This window comes from Neophocaena asiaeorientalis, unplaced genomic scaffold (genome assembly GCF_003031525.2).
Source record: "Neophocaena asiaeorientalis asiaeorientalis breed wild unplaced genomic scaffold, Neophocaena_asiaeorientalis_V1.1 scaffold964, whole genome shotgun sequence".
Classification (NCBI taxonomy): domain Eukaryota; kingdom Metazoa; phylum Chordata; class Mammalia; order Artiodactyla; family Phocoenidae; genus Neophocaena; species Neophocaena asiaeorientalis.
In genome coordinates this window covers 506,190-525,896 of record NW_020175787.1, presented here as the reverse complement: position 1 = coordinate 525,896, position 19,707 = coordinate 506,190, and the positions used below count along the sequence as shown (strand labels likewise).

The following is a 19,707-nucleotide window of genomic DNA, read 5'->3' as shown; positions in this document are numbered from 1 at the left end:
TTCTGTCTGCTTGGAATGATCTTTTCCCAAGTGGCATTCCATGTTGGTTCCTCATCGCTCAGGACTCACGTGAATGTCACCTCTCTGGAGGGGCCTTCCTCTATAATCAGCAACCCCCCAACCCATCTCTTTGTTTTGTTTTCTTCATAGCATTCAACACAATTCAGTATTATCTTCTTTACACGTTTCCTTGTCTATTATCTGTCTCCCTCACCTAGAACGCCAGCTCTAAGGGGGAGCTGAACTTGCTTGACTTGTTCATCCCTCTAACCCAAGCCCCTAGAATAGTGCCTGGCAAAAAGTGGGCACTCAGGAAGCATTACTGAGGGCATGAATGAACCTGCAGGATATTCATATGCCTAAGTGCATATCTTAGGGCCCTTTACACTTTCAAACTCATAGTATAGTCACTTCTTAACACTAACACTTCCTCTTTTTAGAATAGGTAATACATTTATATGGACTAAAAATTTTTTTTAACTTAAAAACATAAAAAAGTATACGGTAAAAAATGTCTCTCTACCTCTGTGTGCTCCACACCACAAATCAGGTAACAACTGTTAATAGTTTCTTCCAAGTCCTTGCAGAATTTCTTACCATTTTCATTTAAACAATCATTGAAAAATTCTCATACTTTAATGTTATAAAAGTAATAAATTGGGCTAATTTCAGCAGTGACTCTACTAGAACATTGCATTACCTCATTTTATCCTCACAAGAACACTAGGACACAAGCATTACTTGCTCCCTATTTTACAGAAGTGGAAAATGAGGTCTAGAGACTTGTAAGTAACTCACCCAAGATCACACAGCAAAGGGTGGCAAGGCTGGAGTCAGCACCAGTTCTCTCTGGGTCCACAGTGCATGCTCAAGCTGCCTGCTTGTCCCAAAGGTCCCTTTGGGACATATAGGGGACAGAGTCGGTGGGAGTCGGGGTTCAGGCTGGGGCTGCAGGCTAGGACCGGAGTCTGGGGCCTGAGGTCAGGGATCAGGCTGGGGGTCAGGCCCTATTAATCTGTAAGTTCACTATAGGCAACCATTTCTTTCTGTATCACCAGTGCCCGGCTGGCACAGAGTCAGTGTTTAATTTGTGCTTATTGAATAAAGAATGAAAAAATGGACGCATGAACACATGAACCTATGGACAGATGGATGGGACAGCCTGTGGCCGGGCTAGCAGCTCAGTCGGTGGCTGGGAAAATTCCTTCCTTTGTCACCCCACCCCCACCGAGGGAAGCTAATTAGTTCTTGAGGAATCTGACCCTGCCCTTCCTCCTATCTTGCCCTCATTAGCACTGGCCATGACATGCTGAGTGGGTCTCCAGGGACAGTTTTTCTAGGCATCTTGCCAGCGAGGCTCAGAATTCATGGACTCTCAGAGCTGGCAGGGCCCCTATAGAGGAGCTGTTTCACTACCACCCCCATTTTATAGATGAAGAAACCAAGGTTCGGAGAGGGGTGCAGGGTAGAGCTCACACTAGGGTCAGCGGGGAGGCCCACACAGGACAGAGTGGCTGCCGACAGCTGCTTCAGTGGGACCAGGCCCAGCAGCCACAGGCTGTCTGGCCCCAACCTCCTCCTTCCCTCCTCCCATCACGACCTGGCTCCCCACCACACACACCTGTGGCCACAGTTCCAGAACAGTGACAGCACACAGCCTGTCCCATGCGCCCCTGACGCCCCTGACGCCTGCTTCCTCCTGGTAGGGCTCCTCTCTTGCCTGGATCACCCCATGATGAAGGCTTTGGGGGTTGGGCCAGGCTGCTCCCCTGTGGGGAACTTAAGTAGGGGACAAGCCAGCAACACAGGAGGAGTTGCTCAGCTCATGTGATGCCCATCTCCTCTGGTCTGCTTAGAAACCAAGCCTCCCAGCCCAAATCCAGGCTCTGCTATTTGCTAGCTGTGTGACCTCGGCAAGTTACTACATCTCTCGGAGCCAGTTTCCTTAGCTGAGAAGAAGGTAATAAAAGCACTGACAGGGGCTTCCCTGGTGGCGCAGTGGTTGAGAGTCTGCCTGCCGATGCAGGGGACACGGGTTCGTGTCCCGGTCCGGGAAGATCCCACGTGCCGCAGAGCGGCTGGGCCCATGAGCCATGGCCGCTGGGCCTGTGCGTCCGGAGCCTGTGCTCCGCAACGGGAGAGGCCACAACAGTGAGAGGCCCACATACCGCAAAAAAAAAAAATAATAATAATAAAAAAAATGAAAGCACTGACATTAGGGTTTGGAGGCTACTGAGATCGTGGATGCCAGGGGGATTACTGTCATTCAGCCCAAGTAGAGAGGACCGAGGGCTCGTGCTACCCTGGGATGGAGTTGACGGTGACCCCACGTGACACCCTGGAAGGGGTCAGAGCATCTTCTAGCAAAGGAGATTCACCCTACAGATCATGGTCCTGAGAGGGGTGACTGTCTTAAGGTCACAGAGCAGGGGATTCTAGAGTTATTGGGAGGCAGGGATCATTGCCCCAAATCACAGCACCTCAGAATCTCAGAGATGGCTGTCACCGGGTCCAATCCCCCACACAATTCCTGCGTCCCTAAAGCCATGTCCCTGCGTGTACAAGCCTCTGTTTATACCCTCAACTGACAGGGAGCTCACTACCCTGAAGATGTACCTTCTGCTAATTAACATTCTTTCTTTAGCTATAAAGTCACTCCTCATATTAACTCCCACCTCTTGACATGACTCTGCCCCTCACTGCCACACAGATAAAGAGCTTTCTCTTTCCAACCTGACAGCCCTGCAGAGACTCAGTCACAAATCACATCCCCACGGGGCACGGTCAGGATAAACATCCCTAGTCCCACCAGTGGCTCTTATGACACAACTGCAGCCATCGTAGCTCACATTGATTGGGCTCTTACTGTGTACCCGGCTAGCAGGTTCCCACAGTGCCAGGCTCCTAGAAAGGGCTTCAGTGTTTGTGTAATTCAGACCTCCCAAATCCCTGCACTTTTCTCTTTTTTCTCTTCACCTCTCTGCTTCAGTCCTATCCCAAGGCTGGTTCTAAGGGCCATGGGGCTAGAAAATGCTCCAGTGTCAGAGAGTGAAGGGCCCTCAGGGATAAGCTGGCCTGGGAGGCTTTAGAGAGGGAAGGGGTTGCAGAGGAGGCCACGGGCCAAGACCTGGTCTGCTGACCCCCAGCCAGGGTGGGCATGTTCCCCACACTGTTGTTCTGGGACAAGAGGAACCCAGCAGAAAACGCCAGGGGGTGAGAGAGCCCTGCCTCCGAGGGAGCTCCCGTGCCCCCCATCCCAGCCTGCAATGACTCCACGGAAAAGGAATTTGGCAGGAGGCTTGGACCAGACCCAGCCAGCAATCCAGATGACTTTTGCCACCCTGCACAAACAAAGCTGGGAGAAGGGGAGCTGGGCCAACTACGGGCATCCCAGAGTCCCCCACTGCAGGGCACTGGGGGTGGCAGCTCCATTCAAAATTCCCCAGACTAGGGAACTGCCACCTCTAGTGATGCCCCAGCCAGGTGGGTCCAAGATTGTGGTCCCTGGTGTCAGAGAGGCAAGAGGTGGCCAAGGCCCACAGGGGAGAGGCCCCTTGCTGAGCCCCCAGTCTGCTTGGCTGCAGCCTGCACCTGTACAAGTCCTAACCCCCCCTCTTCCCTCAGCCTCTTCAGGGCTGGCCCTTGAAAGCTCCACCCTGGACAATGGATGAGGAGCTCTGAAGACCGGCCTTCCGGAGATGGAGGGGTGAGGGCAGACTCAAGGAAGAGCTGCCCAGCGTCAGGAGACCTGGGTCCAACAGGGTTAAATCCTTAAGTGGGGAAGGGGGACAGGAAGCCCTGAGTACAGCCCTTCACATGAAGATCACAGTGGGTGCTATAATTAGCGAGCCCTCACCACTGCCCAGTATAAAGTGCTGTGCCATGCGCTGTAGACCCATCACCTTGTTCCATCCTCCCGATGACCCTAAGAGATAGGTACTAGCACTCTTTCCAGTTTGCAGATGAAACCAGAGCTCAGAAAGACCTGCCCAGGGTCATATGACTTTTAAGTAGCAGAGCTGGGATTCAAAACTCAAAATCTGGTTTTGCTGAATCTCATTTCTTAACCACCCTGCCTTCCGGATCCTGACTCCGGTGGGAGGGGCACCCACAGAGACTCTGGTGCTCCTGGATGCTGGTCTGAAGACCCCTCTGTTTCCACATCTCGTGATCAGTGCCCGCGGCAGCGCCCTCTCCTCTTCATATTCAGCTGCCCAGAGCAACTCATGCTTTGTCGTCCTTCTTCCTCTCAGGAGAAGAGCTGATAAACGCATTGTGACTAAGGTAGAGATGACTGCTAGGACGTAAAAGACTAGTGGAGTAGAAAGAGCACGGTGTGGGGAGTCAGGGGACCTGAGTTCAAGTTGTGCTCAGGCAGGGAGAAGCCCTTTCTCCCACCCCATTACTTCTGTAGGCAGCTGCCTGTTCTGCCGGCCATCAGGCCTTTTGGACAGAGGATCCAGAGGAGGGAGGCAGGGCAGGGGAACGGAGGCCAGAGCAGAAGGTCAGGACAGGGAGAGAATTCAAGGAAATTCTTCTTCACACGGCTGCCGTCAATGGGAGTGCCCAGGGCCCGGGGAAGGTTGGAGTGGGACAGGGAGCCAGAGGTAGGAAGAGAGACTGGCTGGAGACGGCCCATTGTGGCTGCCTGGGAGTCTTGGCAACGGGACAGGTAAACAGGCTGGGATAACTGCCCCCCTGGTGGGGTCAGGAAGGAACCAATGGCTGGCTGCTGCACAACCTCGGCCTCAGCCGGGGGCAGGAAGATGAACTGGACCTGAGTAATGGCCTGACTACCTTGCCAGCCCCTGCCCCGCATCCTCCCTGCTGAAAGGAGGAAATGACACAGCCTCCTTTCCCTGGGGAGTTCTCCATCCATGCCAAAGTCCTGGTGAGTGCAACCTGACTGAGTCCCAGCAGACTGCCAGGCCTCCTCGCAGAGAATAATTCATACCAAGGTGGGAAGGACTGCTAGACACGGGAGATGCATAGGAATGGAAGTGAAGAGCCCCAGACCTAGCTCCAGCCTGGCCACCAACCGGCGGGCAGAAGTCATGGCATGCCTCTCCCTTAATGCCCAGGGGGAACTGAGAACAGAGGAGGATGCTGTATGCCCTAAGTCACACACCCCAAACCACAAAGGCACCTCTGGGTGCTCGCTTTACTCACTCCGGCTGGGTCCTCCCTGCAGCCCAGCTTCCCTCCGGATGCTGAGCCGGCCTTGCTTCTCAAAGCCTCCGCGAAAGGCAGCCAATCGACTAGCTGACAAAGAGGAAAATCCCACGTTGACGGCAACGCGGAGGAGCTGGATATGACTTCTCTCCTCCACAGATGACTCAGCCTAGCTCTTTATCAGGAAAACTGATTTCGCAACAGCCTTTTAAATGGTCTCTCCGCCCCCAGTCTCTCCCCCGACAATCTACCCACCCCACGCTGCCAGATCCATCTTCCTCCCGCCTGGCTCCACTGTGTGTCGGGCCTCTCTCCTCCTCTCCAGGACATGGGGGATCAAGCAGCAAGTCCTCATCCTGGCATTCAGGGTCCCTGACGTCAGGGTCTGCCCGAGAGCTCGCTCACCTGCTCCCTGCGCCCTCAGCAGCCGTCAGAGGGAGTCCAGCGGCTCGTGGTGCCACACCTGCCCTGCGAGTTCCAGCCTCTGCCGTGGGTTTGCACACATCCTTCCACCCGGAACCCGTCTCTGTCTCCTATCCTTTCTACACGCTCAATCCCCAGATCATCAGTGTTTTATCTGCACCGCTTAATAACCTCATCACTTGGCATATTATTTGTTTTAGTCAGAGTTTTCACCAGGGCGTGCTCACCACATGCCCCATGCCAGGCCCTGGCTTCATTAACAGCAGCCAGGAGGTCAGCAGTCCCCTCATCTCCGTGTTAGAGGAGAAACGGGCTCAGAGAGGTGAAGTGACTTAGGTGGTACAGCTAGGCAGAGGCAGAGTTGGGATTCGAACCCAGGGTGGCCCAGCACCCAGCCCAGGACCCATCACATGGGCCCTGCTGCCTCCTCCCAACACCTTGCTTTGCAGCAGTCAGGGTCTGGGTCTTATCTTCCCCCAGAGGGTGCCAGAGCCGCGGGACAGGGGCCTCAACTGCTTCCGCCTTGTCCCCTACACCTTCCCCGGGGGCTTGCAGAAAGGATGGAGTCAATGAGGTTGACAACAGCCAACACACGAGGAGCTCCAGATGCTGCCAAGCTAAGGGTTTAGCATATATTTTCTCACTGAATCCTCACAGCAACTCATAAAGGAGGCCCCCTTACCTCTGTTTTATTGATGAGGAAAACGAGACCCAGAGAATTAGCCAACTCACCCCAGGTCTTACAGCCAGCAAGGGACAGGCAGAGCAGAGCTGGAGCCGGGAGTCTGACTGATCCCAAGCCTGGGCCCCTCCTTCTGAAGAGCTCAGCCCACAAAGCACATTCACTTTCCCACCTACTGTCCCAGGCCCAGCCCAACTGCCACTTCCTCCAGGAAGCTTTCATCAATCCATCCAGACTCCTCGATCAGTGCCCCTCCCCTACTCGACCTGGCCCAGGGGCCTCGCAGCAGGAGCAGGGCTTGAAGGAAACAACAGGTTGAGGAAGCTCAGGAACCAAGGCCCAAGGGGAAGGAGGCTGGGACTGGCCCAACTCCTGGTATCTCCCTGACAGGAGTTCGGGACGATGCAGGGCAGGGTGGGTGGGCTAAGTCAGGTCGGCATGGGTGTTGGCTAGCAGGTAACCCTGTAGGCCACAGGCACTGCTCACTGCTGGCTGACGAGGGCCCTGCTATGCGGTCCTCCTCTCCCAAAGGCCAGGAGCCACCACCTTCCTCCTGCCTGCTCTACTAGCCTAAACACTAAGCTACAGTTAGATTTTCAGGGACTCGGAAACGGTGACCCAGAGAGAGGCAGGTTCAGTTCCAGGTGCACAGCAAACTGGAAAGGGCTGGTTCACAGGGAGCCAAGTTCAGACCCAGGCTCCCACCTCCCCCAGTCCAGCTCTGGTAAGCCAGGCATCCCCCGCGACCCCCAAGCCCTCTCCTGCTGCATCAGCCTCCATCATCCCAGCCCTGGAAGCCTTGAGAGTACAGAAAGGACTACCACACCCTACCCTTCCAGAGAAAACACTTAATCCAGGAGACGTAAAGGTGGTGAGCCAGGGCGGGAGAGAGAGAATTTCCCCTAAACTATGCCTCTGCCAGGAGCAGGGCTGAGCCCAGTCTATCTCAGGGTCCCCAGCACCCAGCCCAAGGCCCTCGACAAAGATACAGCCCTTCCTCTTGGCCCCGGGGCAGCCTGGGGCTGGAGTTGGTCCCATTCTCTCTAAATTCCCCAGACTCAGCAGAGGCCGTCACCCAGGAGGGGTTCACTAAGTGTTGACTAAACAAATGACTGAAGGATGAGCACTCCCACAGTCCAAATCTACCTTCACATTTTACTCCACCATTCACCCCAGGAGACAAATTCTCGATGTGTCTAGATCCAGAGTCATGGAGATTCTAGGTCAGAGATCTAGAGGGTGGTTCCTCGAGGAAGGGGAGAGAGGAAGGAGGGAGGTAGCAACAAGCCTTTGGGTGAAGAGGGAGATGAAACCTCAAATGGCAGTGTTAGATCCAAGAGGCAGAATATTCCATTGAGTGCCAGGAGAATATACAGCTTAAGAGATAGATGAACGAGGATGAAGAAATCTGGGAAGTCTTCCTGGAGGAGGCGGCATATGCCCTAGGTTTGAAAGATGGAGATGTGGAAGTATTTCAAGCAATGGGACAGCCCAGTGGAGGCTGGAAGGCTCAAGGTGGTCCCCAGCCCATCCTCTACCCCCCTCCACTCACACCTCCAGTCAAGACAGCTGGAGAGGAAGGCACCTCTGACAGAGGAACACGTCCACCGCTGGGCTTGCCCAGAGGCTAAGGGTGACTGGGGTGGTCCAGGTAGAGTTCCAAGGGAGCTATGTACATGGGAAGGCACATGCCTAGAGCTCAGAAGCACCGTGGTATCTGCCCTGGGCCTCCGGGTGGGTTACATAACCGCCCCACCGGGGCCACAGATTCAGCCGGGACCCTCCTCCGCCTCCACCTCCCCAGCCATCTGTCTCTGCTTCTTCCCTCTCATAGAAGAGGCCGCTGCACTGCCCAAAGCAAGGCCAGCGCCCTGTGGTAAATTCCCCACATTCCTTCCTCACAGAAAAATAAATAACGGGGAGAAAAAATGCTGGAGCAATGATAATGACGGCCCCAGCACGCTGCAGTCCCAGCTCGCCTCCCCACCCTGTAGAGCAGAGCCCCATCCTGGGCTGGGGCGGGCATGGGGACGCTGCTGCTTCTCCCTGAGGCATCCTCACTGCCAGGCCCTGGGATAGACGAGCCGCCCGCAGCCCCTCACCGCTCCCCCAGGCCTGTCAACCCTCTTTTGTTCTCAGGGTCACTCATATCTGCTGAAGAAGGTGCTGGGAAAGGTGCTGAGAATCTTTCGGTTGTGGCAGGTGACCTCCGAGGGCAAACCTGCCAGAGGCTGGGAGCCCTTCACTTTTACTACTCAGGTTGTTGTTTACTGAGCGCTTCTTATGTTCCAGGCATTATTATCATTATTTCATTATGTTTTGATTTATCTTTGCAAGCTGTGAACTGGAGGTACTGTCATACCCATTTTACAGATGAGGAAACTGAGGCTCAGAAAGGTTTTATGATTCGCGGAGGTAGTTTGGCCAGTGAGTGGTCTACCCCCTCCACTCCTGCCTCTTACTCCCATATCTATTCAGCCTGTCTGTCCTCCCCCAGACAGCCCTCCTTTACCAAATCCAGCCAGAGGTGCAGCCTGTTCCCTTCCCACGTCCTGCTCAACAAAGCATCCTGTGCGGGCTACCTTTAGTAAGTCACCTCACCTCTGAGTCTCAACTTCCTCATCAGTAAACCGGGGATGATTACAGCTGCTTTGCAGAGTCACTGCTGAGCAAATGAGACGCACAATTTCTATAGCATAAAACATTGTGCACGCCTGAGGGGGATTTAACTTCAGCCTTTTGCACAAACCTACCTTTGTATAACTGTACCAGGCTAGGGCGCTGTCTGTCTCCCTCCCTTCTCCAGCCCTCTCTGGGGCTGGTCTCCCTCTTCCGCTCATAGTCTGGCACAGCCCAACCTTCCCCTCCCCCTCCAGCATCCTCTCAGCAAGGGAACCCCAGTGTCAACCTCTAGCTAACTGTGCCGTAGCAGGAGAGAACCAGGTTTGAATACCAGGTCTGCCTCTTACTGGATGTGAGCGCCCAGGCCCCCTTGGATGGCCCCAGACCCAAGACTCCTGGGAGGGAAGGTATGGCCGAGGCTCCCACCACTCAGTACGCAGTCCTGCAGCCAGGAGGGTGCTGTGGTCCTGAGCGGGCAGGAGGCTACCGACCCTGCCATCCCCTCATGCCATTCGCCGGTTACCAGGCATGTGTGGCTCCCCTCCAGCTGGAGGAGTCTCCAGCCAGAGGAGAGGCTGAACCGTCCCCTTGTCCCTCAGACTGCAAAAGGAAAGCAGGCTAGAGGTCAGGGAATTTAGTTCCAGTCTGTTCTGTCACAATATGGGTGAGATGCTGGACTAGTTCCTGACCCTCCTTGGGATTCAGTTTGTCCATGTGTTTGTTTCAGAGAAGGGATTGGCCTGGACCAGTGATTCCTAGAGTGTGGTACCCCCACACCTCTAGTGGGAGCAAAAGGATTTAAGTGGTACCCTGATACTTAATAACATCTTACTAGTTATGTAAATTTCACATGTGTATTAGAAAAGGAAGATAATAAATCCATCAAAGGTATATTACTGCTTAGGGAGAGGTAAAAGTGGATATTTCAGCAACAAAAGTTAGACAATTTAAAGAAAACAAGTATAGGTGGTGTATGAACTCATTCACTCCCCTGATATCTATTGCACACCAACTAAGGGCCAGGCACTGTTCACAGCCACGAAGAGAAACGGATAAAGCCCTGCTTGCATTCTAGCACGGGAGCCAAAAAATAAGACTATTTCTATAATCTCATTATGTGATATATCTATAATCTTATTCTATTCTATAATAAATTCTATAGAGAAAAATAAAGCAGGGGTGGGAGATATACAGACTGCACAGGGTAGGGAGTGGTATGCAAAGGTGAATAAGGTAATCAAAGGAGGCATCGCTGAGAAGTCACACCAGAGTGAAGAAGTGAAGAAGGTGAGGGAGTGAGGCTTGTGCATTTCTAGGGAGGAAAGACCAGGCAGAGGGAACAGCTAGTGCTAAGGTCCCTAGGCAGGCTCGCACCTGGCAGGTTGAGGGTGGTGCACGTAATGTGGAGGTGGGACGTGAATAAGGAAACCGGCTTCTCTAGTGGTCTTTCTAGTGGCCTGCAGGGTCTCAGGGATCCCCCTGCATCGCAACCATTTGTGCTTGCGCGCACACACGCACACACACACCCTGCAACACACACATTCTGGACAGCTCCCTAATGCTGGGGAGAGCCTAGCCAGCAATAGTATATCTTCCCCTGCACACACACACCCACACACAAAGGTGCTCTTTGCGTGTGCACCCATAGAGGGGTGTGTGCGCACATAGCACCCGTCGGTATGCGTGTGGAGACACACAGGTACTCAGGTGGCACACTGACGCAGGTGCACGTGCGGCGGGCACACACCTCAGGGAGCGGACGTGTGTGTCTCCCTCCTGCCAGCCTGCCCTGTCTCTGAGTTACCAGACCACCCTTGCCTGGCGGGCAAGTGCCCCGATGGCGTGGTTTTAAATTCACTTCTCCATATCTCTGCACCTCAGTCATGGTTTCCCGTTTCCAGGGCTACATTAAAATCGGCCCCCTGCTGCTCAAATGTCCCAAGGGAGCATGTTGCTGTGGAGAATGCCCCCTTTTCTACCCCGACTGCAGTTAAATAGAAAAGCCATGTAAAATGCCTAACACAGCACCGTAAACAGGATCAGCCGCTACTGGCATCATCGCTCAACACAGCCATCCGCATCCCTGGCTTCATGCCTTTAGGGAGCTCAGGGGGCAGCTGACGAGTAGAAGGAAAAGGCCAGACTGCGAGCTTCAGGCCTGGGTTTCAGTCGCAACCTGGTCTCCAACACATCGCGAGGCCTCAGGCAAGTCCTGTCCCCTCTCTGGCCCAGATCGGAAACCTGTGGGTGCGGCAGAATTTCTCAGGGAGTGTGTCCAACATGCCGATTCCTGGGCTCCGCCCCAGACCCGGGACCGCAGAATATGCATGTTAACGGTCTCCCTGAGGGGTTCTGAAGCACAGCTAGGTTGGGGACCCAGTGGGCTTTAGAGCTCATGATTTTATAAATGTGTTTATAATTAAATGAACATATTGGGAAATGCTTGGAACATAGTCTGGCAGAGAGACCCACGTCAACAAAAAGTAAGTTTGAGAAAATATATTTACATAAGTAATTATATGTAGTGATCATACACCATCCTTGAACATGCACACACTTTTATAGTTTTCCTAGCAGCTTCACATCCGTCAGAGAAAGAAGTAGAGCAGGGATTGTGATGCTATTTTAAAGACTAGAAAACCGAGGCAGAGAAAGGTCAAGGGGCCTGGCCAGAATCTCACAGAACACAGGTCTTTGGCTCCCAGCCAGAGTCCTTGGGCCAGCTTCGTTAGATGTGCCACCTCGGGGCCTTGTCACGTTTTGCCTCCCAGCCCACAGTGGGCATTGTGTACACAGCAAACACAGTCCTTCCACTCCAGGTGCACTGACTTTTCCAGTCACTTGGGGTTCACCGACAATGGGACAACCTCAGCCTGTTAATTTCCTTCCAGCTGAAATGCCCTTCTCACTGGGTAGGGCAGGGTGTTCCCAAAGCCCTAATGCTCCATGCTACCGTTTGATCGGGAATGGTGTTTCTGTTCCAGCCAACCTGAGTCCGGATCCCACCTGAGCAGATCACTACCTTGTATATGCTAAGCCTCAGTTTCCTCCTCTGCGAAGGGGTCTCCTAATTCCTATCCTTCAGGGTGATTGTGAGGATAAGGTCTTTTGTGCGAAGTACCCAGCATCTCGCCTGGCACACACGCTTCTGCAATGCTGGAGCACCACTAACTTGCAGGCTAAAGTGTGAGCTCCCGGAAGGCAGGAACCCACACAGCGGTCATCAGGGCACCCACACCTACCACGTGTCGTATGCTTGATTAACATGCACCCGAATGGGTGAGAAGTGAGATATCGTCTCGAACTTCTTCCTGATCCCAGCTCATCATTGTCTTTCATGACCCATTTCCCGGCGTGGGGGCTGGATGCACAGAGCAGAGATGCTCGGGGCCAGAGGGATGGGTCACGGGTCCTGGGAAGACACTGATGAAGGCCGCTGGGGAGGGCCATGTTCTGGGAGACCTGAGTGCAATCCTGTTGACACAGAGGCATAAATAATGCACTAGCACATTCTCTGCTCGCCATCCTGTCATGCTAAGAATAGCACCAGCTACCCTTTCGGGGATTTCTCAGGGAAGAGAGGAGGACACCAAGATGGGGACAAGCAGGAAAAGGCATCGCTAGACTGTGGCCCATCAGGCGTCCTTTCTTCAAGCCCACCTTTCCAAACCCATCAAACTGAGGACCCTGGAGGTCTGAGCTGAAAGGGCTCCTGGGGGACACCTGGTCAGGAGAGGCCTGAGGAGACGGGGCACCACCCACCCTCGCCCAATGGGGCTGTTTCTTTTCCTCCTCCCTTCTGCTGCCCATCCCAATAAAGCCCATGTCCCTAGCCCATACCCCACGATCCCCACCCCCAGTCATGTGATGAACAGAGTGGGCGGTTCTCCTCTTAATGTGTTTTCATCTGTAAGACTTCGGAGAGAGAAGAAGATTCTATAGCTTTTAATTAAAAATTTTTTTTAAGTTGAGAAAGGACTGACTTAGCGCTTCCCATGCTTTAACGTATGTAGTGGTTACTCAGGGTTGTTGTTAAAATTTCAGATTCTGATTCAGGAGGTCTGGGGTGCGGCCTCAGAGTCTGCATTTCTAAGAAGCTTCTGGGGGACGCTGATATCGCGTACATGATTGCCATACCATGAGTACAGAAAAACTAGAGTATTTCCCTATAAACTAGATGGAGAAACCGAGGCCCAGAAAGGAAAATGGATGTGCCCGAAAGCATACAGCAGAGCTAGGCTCAGAACACAGGCCTCCTGAATCCTCCTGGGGCTTGGTCCTAGAGGGCCTCTGGGGTTGAATGGAGGTGGCTGGAGTGGGACAGGGGACGGACAGCAGTTTCAGGCAGCAGGAGTCGGTCCGGGGGGCGGGCCTTCATTCAGCCAAAAGCTGAACCTCCTGGGGTCCACAGGCTCCCACAAGGCATAAGAGGAAATAAGAATCCACCGGAACAGAGGCGCTCAGCTGAAGTGACTGCAGCCCCTTGCTCAAAATCATGCCCTCATCAGTTTGCATTTGAGGCCCAAGGGGCTGGTACCCTCCTGGAAGGCAGGATGAAACAGGGGGCTATTAAAATGCAAACAAGATCCAGATAGAGGAAGATGAGGTCTGAGCAGTCTGCATTCAGTCATACTGAGAAGTGGCTGGGGGAGTGCACGGGGGGGTGGGGCCACTGCACTATCAGGATGGGTGTCGGAAGGAAAGCAGAAAAGAAAGGAGGCAAGATCAGCCTGTAAGACCGACACTAGGAACAGCTCCTCCTTCCTAGGCTTGGCCTCAAACCCCTTTGCAGGCTCCAGGCCCTGCATGACTAGCCCCACTGCCCCTCCATGCCAGGCTGCAGCTCCCCTCATGGTGTTTGCCCTCCCTACACGCCAGCCACACTGGCCTTCCTTCAAGTGCTCAGACAGGAACCAAACACTTCGCACCTCAGGGCCTTTGCACTGGCTGCTGCTTTTGCCTAGAACCCTTTCCTCCCATACCCCTCAGTTGTCCCTTTCTGGCCATACTTCTCCTCCTTCAGGTATGTTTACAGGTCTCAGGGAGGGTGCGCCTATCCTGGGACGTCACATTCCTCTACCACAGCACCCTCTACCTCTCTTCCAAACTCTCATGAGATTTGTAATTCCATCGTCATTTGTTTTAGTGTCAGTCTGCCCTGCCCCATGGTAAGGAGGTCCCGCAGGGCAGGGACCTCGGCTATCATTTCTCTGCTATGTTCCTGCCCCCGTGCCTAGGCCATAGCTGGGCTCAATAAACATTTCCTGACCGAATGAGGGAATCAATGAATAAAACCAGTGCTGACATCTACCTCCATGTTTCCCAGTGACCTCGCTCACCCTGGAGAAGTTGTAAAGGACCAGGACTTGCAAGATTATGTGGGTCTAATCCTCTGCTCTGCTACGCTCCAGCTGAGTGGCCTTCATAGGTCATAATACCTCTCTGAATGGGGAGCGCTGTTTGTCCGGTCTAAATGAGAGGTAGAATCTGGGAAAGGCTCTGAAAGCTAGAAAGAGCTTTAACTGGTAGCTTTACTCATCCATGTTTGAGGCCCAGAGAGGGAAAGGGCCTCATTCAAGGCCACACAGCCAGTGTGTGGTGACACCAGACCCCCCCGTGGCACAGCTTAAAACCAACAGGCCCACCCAGACTGAGTGAGGGCACCATCTGGCTGGAGGCGGGGCAGGCGTGGAGGAGGAGCGGAGAGGAGGTGGCTGGGAGCATCCAGCCTCAGGCCCAGAGCCAGGGTTGGGGTGGGCGGGGCCCCCAGCAGGAGCCCTGAGTGGGGCCTGGCAGCTGGGCATAGGGGAGCCAACTGGCTCAAGCTGGGTGGTGGCAGGCCTGTTCCACATGCGCGTGACGGTCTATTTTTTAATCAGCACCCTCCCCATCCCCCAACTTCATGTGCCCTCCTAAAGGGTACATATTAGGAATCATGTCCTGGCTGAGACCAGGGGCCACCTTGGAGATTGGTGGGAGGGTCCCCAAGTCCCAAATTGTCACGAAACCCACAAGTCCTAAGCAGCCCAGAAGCCAGTACCAGAGACTCAGGGAGGCTGTGTGGGCTTGGGCCTGTCCCTGGACTCTCTGACCTCAGTTTACCCCGTCCGTACAGTGAAGAGAGTCATGCCAGGCTCCATGACAGTTTATTACAGCTCAGGCTCTTGGGATCCACTCAAGCTTCACCACGCTAATGACGCTCACTTGTCAGGCCCTGGCAGAGCCTCCTTTGCCCACAGCATTCCCAGGGCACACGTGATCCTCCCTGACCTACTCCCAGGGGATGAGGGGAGAAGATAAGAGGCTGAGCTGGCTCAAGGGTCAACCTCAGAACCCCAGGCCCCAGACCCAGTGAGGCTCCCCCTTCCAGCACCTGAGGGGCAGAGATGATGAGGATCAAAGGGCAAAGAGGTGTGTTATTAAGCACGTGGCTTGGCCCCTCTGAGCCTCTGGCATTCCACCTAAGGCAGGAGAGAGCATGTCGTGCAGGAGTTAAGCACATGGGCTTTGAGGCCAGACTGCCTAGGTTTGAACCTGGCCAGTTACCACTGTGTGACCTTGGGAAACTCACTTAACCTCTCTGTGCCTCAGTTTCCCATCTGTAAAATGTTGATAATAACGGGACTTACTTCATAGAGTTGGTGACATGTAAAGAACTTAAAACACCCTGGCACATAGTAAGTTACCATAAATGTTAACCATTTTTCAAGAACTTTGGCTTTTACCTATCGAACACTCTTCGTCTCCAAAAGATTTTATTCCAGAGGATTACATGCAAGAGTCTCACGTCAGCCCACTCTCCTGTCTCTGAGGCTCATCCAGCCTGCCCCTTCCTGACCCACCCTGCTGACCACCCTTCCTGCCAGCCCAGTGGCTTTCGCGTCTGTCGAGCTCTTTCACGCTCACCATCCCCTTATATCCTTCTTAGTCCATTTCATAGTAGCTCAGAACCAAAGTCTGAGCCCCAGAGGAAGCAAATGATTTGTCCAAGACCACCAGCTTGTTGGCTAAGGCTGGAGGTTCAAGTATCCATTCCTGAAGCTCGATCCAGGCCCTTTTCCACCATACTGTGCCCATCCTCCCACTATCAAACCTGTTCCTGGCTAAACGTCAAAAAGTAACATATACCGAGATATGAGTCTTCAGTGAGTATCCCTCTTCTCCAGGGCTTGCTATTTTAACAGAGATCAAAACATTATAATACTATTTAATAGGTAATAGTTATTTTTATCATCTCATTTAATTTTCAGAACAACAGTACAAGGTAGGGTCTGTTATTGTTTCTATTTTATAGATGAGGAAACAAAAGCCTAGAGAGGTTATATAACACACTCAAGATCTCCCAGCAAGCTGGGGAGAGAATCCAGGGGTCCAACCACAGGATCTGTGTATTAGACACGCAGGAAACAGCTAGCACAGGAGTAGACCGAATTTTGCGTCACCTGCAGCAGCCCTGGGAGGCTGGACAGAGAAGGGTAGGGTAGGGTAGGGTCAACACAGCACTATACTATACTGCCTCACTGAGTGGAAAAGTTGAAGCTAGGATGATGGAATTTCAGGCAGTGGCCAGTTGGTAAAGATTTCATTTCGGAGAGAGAGGGCTTTTGTGAGCCTCTGGAATTACAGGGCCTGGAGGCTGTCCCCACATTGACTTCTCCTCTGGCCACACTGGGTAGCAATTGAGCCACAGTGTCCAGGGACAGTTCACAAAGGACTCTGAGTTCACACACACACACACACACACACACACACACATCACACTGGGTAGCAATTGAGCCACAGTGTCCAGGGACAGTTCACAAAGGACTCTGAGTTCACACACACACACACACACACACACACACACACACACACACACACACACACACACACACACACACACGCCTGGTAGAGCCCAGCTGCCCCTGTGACCAGATCGCAGGCCTGGGTTCCTTTGGGTGGACAGCCTGAAGCCCTGAGGAATGAAGGTATTTTCATAACCTACAGCCAATGCCCACCCCACTCCCTTCCCCCAGCTCTTAGTTTAGACCTTTCACCAGCCTCTGAAACACACTTTCTCCCAACCAAATCCCTCCCATTCTTCTAGACCCAAGTTCTGGACATGCCAACTCCACAAAGGCAGCCATGATCACACCTTCAAATAACATTCAGGGTGTTGATCCAATGTCACCTCCAGAGAGAGGCCTTCCCTAACCACCAAGACAAAGAACCCCTCTAAGTGCTCTTCATCTTAGCAATGTGGCTTTTTGTTTTTCATGCTACTTTTATCTATCTGAAACTATCTTGCTGATTTCTTTGCTTCCCTTTTTCTTGGCTATTTCCCCAATTAAAGAGCAATCTTGAGGGCAGGGACCAGTCTATCTTGTTCACTATTGTAACCCCAGTACCTAAGGATCCACGCACCCCATTGCTAGACAGGGACACTGAGGTCCACAGAGGGCAAGGGATTCACCCAAGGTCATACAGCAAGCAAGTGGCAGAGGTCGGTCTAGCACCTGCAACCCTGCACTATGGCCCAGAGCACTTGGCCTGTCCCCATCCCCACCCCAGTTGACCCTCTGTTGGCCTATCTTGTCCCTGCCTTCACACTACAGTGGGGCCAGAGCCTGCTAGTCCTTGACAACAGCGTCCCTCCACTGCCCCAGGGGCCTTTGGTGCCCCATTCTGGGCAGCCCAGCCTGCTTCCCACTCTGTCCCTCCCTTCCTGGCATCAGCATCTCCGATGAGCTCATGTCTGGAAGCCTGGGAGCTGCCCTGAAGGAAAAGGTGCCTCCCAGGCTGGGCCCCTAGGCCTGGAGGTGTGTTCAGCCTTGTGGGATAGCAGCCCTGGCCGGTGGAGAAAGTGTGATGACCCCTGCCCATCCCAGCGCCCAGGGCTGTGCACTGGGCTCAGGGAGACACGTGTCATCCAGGGAGATAGAGTACGACTAGGGGTAGAGAGGAGATGGAGAAAAGGTTCCTCCTGTGCTTCTCCCGTCTCTCCAGGTGCCCCTCTGCCACACTGGCCCCTCCTGCTTGTCAAGGAGCTGCTCTGTCCCAAGGAAAGGGGGCTCTGCTGCCTTCTCTTCACAGAACCACCCTGAGCAAATCTCTTCCCCTCCCCGGCCTCAGTCTCCCCAACTCTAAAATGGGGAGATTAGATAAAGTGCTGACTGCAGAGGCTAGGGATCAGTTGGGAACCAGGCCCCGAATGCCACAGGATTTTTTTCTTTTTGCTTTATTATTATTTTTTTTACCTTAGAGGAAAGGCAACAGATAACAAGGGAGGGAAGGAGTTAAAAGGCCTTATTTTAATAATGTAAATGCTGATTCCAACAACAGTTTTATTTAGGTACTAGTCTGGGGGTGTGGGGGGAGAGCCGTTTCAAGGCCTGCAAAGTGGCGATGGGGAGCCAAGGTAGCATAGCAGCGAACAGTTTGCTTTTGGGAAGTTCTCTGAATATCAAACCAGAATGATCCTAGTCCGTTCCCCTCGTTGTACAGATAGGAGAGAGAGGAAGAGGAACCAACCCAAGATCCCACAGGGAGACACGGAGGCAGGTGTTCCCCCACCTCTCAAGCAAACAAAGTATTTTCACCTCCCTTGAGGTCCCATTCCACTGCCTGAGATAACACAGCAAAGCACTGGGAGGAGGACATCAGTTTGTTTGTGGTGCTGTCCCCCAACACAGGGTGGGGGCCAGGCCCGGGGGTGGTGACAGTCAGGCTGGCATCAGCAAGGCTCCCAGCCCCCTACCCCAGCATACCCTGGTCCCTCTGAGCAGCATCCTATCTCATCCTAATCGTGCAACATGACAGGGCTGGGACAACCTCCGACTGCCACTACAGCCACTACCAGTGCTGCTGTCTCCAATGCAGTTAGCCCCTCAGGGGCCACCCGCCCACCCTCTCACTGGGAGCCAGAGAGGGCAGGAGGCTTGCCGCAAGCTCACGGAGCAAGGTGGTTTACTCCAGTGTCACCTGCCACTCAGGGTAGGACGGGGACTGGGGCGCGTGCTGCTTCCCCACTGGCTCTTGTCCCTGTGAACAACCCAGGCACGGAACATGGGAGGTCCTGTCCCCATCCAGAGTTAGCCTATAACTTGGGGTGGAGGTGGGGAGGAGGGAGGCCTTTTGTGGTTAGATAGGAGCCCCGCCCTTCACCTCTAGGGCCTCCGCGCTCACCTTGGCAGACTGGGCAAACTGTGAGAATGCGGTGTGGAGTCCTTAGGACAGGTCCCCCTCTCCCCCATAGGCACTCAGGAAAGGCCTCGATTTCCCCAGGTGGGGCTCGCGCCGGTGTTCCCCGCGGTCTGCGGGTTCCGCGTCCTGCGTGCCTCGCCCGCACAGCCGGACCCGGGCGCCCCGCCCGCGGTAAGGGGTGAGGGCCCGGGCCCAGCACACGCCGTTGCCGCTGCCCCACAGGCGCCCATGTTGGTCAACCCCCGGCAGAACCCAACCCGCCACTTCCCGGAGTCAAGCCGTTTCCCCCTTCCCCAGAGCGGGCCGGGGGGGCGCGCACCTCCGGCTGTCGCCCACCCGGCAGCCCGCGGCTGCCCCGGCCGCGATCTGCTTGCGGGCTGGGGCTCGAGGGCTGGAGCTCCCACGCAGCCCGGCTTCGGGGCGTGCTGCTGAGCTGCCGCGGAGCTTCGAGATTTCCCCAGGTCCCCGCCTCCACCCCACCGTACAGGTGGGGAAACTGAGGCCCAGAGTGTAGCAGCGACTCAGCCAAGGTCACCCTGCGTGTGGGGACTGGAGCCCAGACGTGCCACCTCCACATGGGCGGCGCCTAGACCGGCACAGGTGGGAAGGGGCGAGGCTCGCTCGGC

The 19,707-nt window shown here is 54.1% G+C and overlaps 1 protein-coding gene across 2 annotated transcripts in view; it reads right to left on the bottom strand.

Annotated features, from left to right (window-relative positions):
- SYNPO (synaptopodin) overlaps positions 1-19,707 on the bottom strand; it is a 29,594-nt gene that overhangs the window by 2,762 nt on the left and 7,125 nt on the right. The window contains exon 1 of one of the 2 annotated variants that reach the window (XM_024732265.1): positions 5,170-5,303. The exons of the other annotated variant lie outside the window; for it this stretch is intronic. The gene's annotated coding sequence lies outside the window, so the exon portion shown is untranslated. Of the gene's footprint in view, positions 1-5,169; positions 5,304-19,707 lie in introns of those variants that run through there. 2 annotated transcript variants of the gene reach the window in all.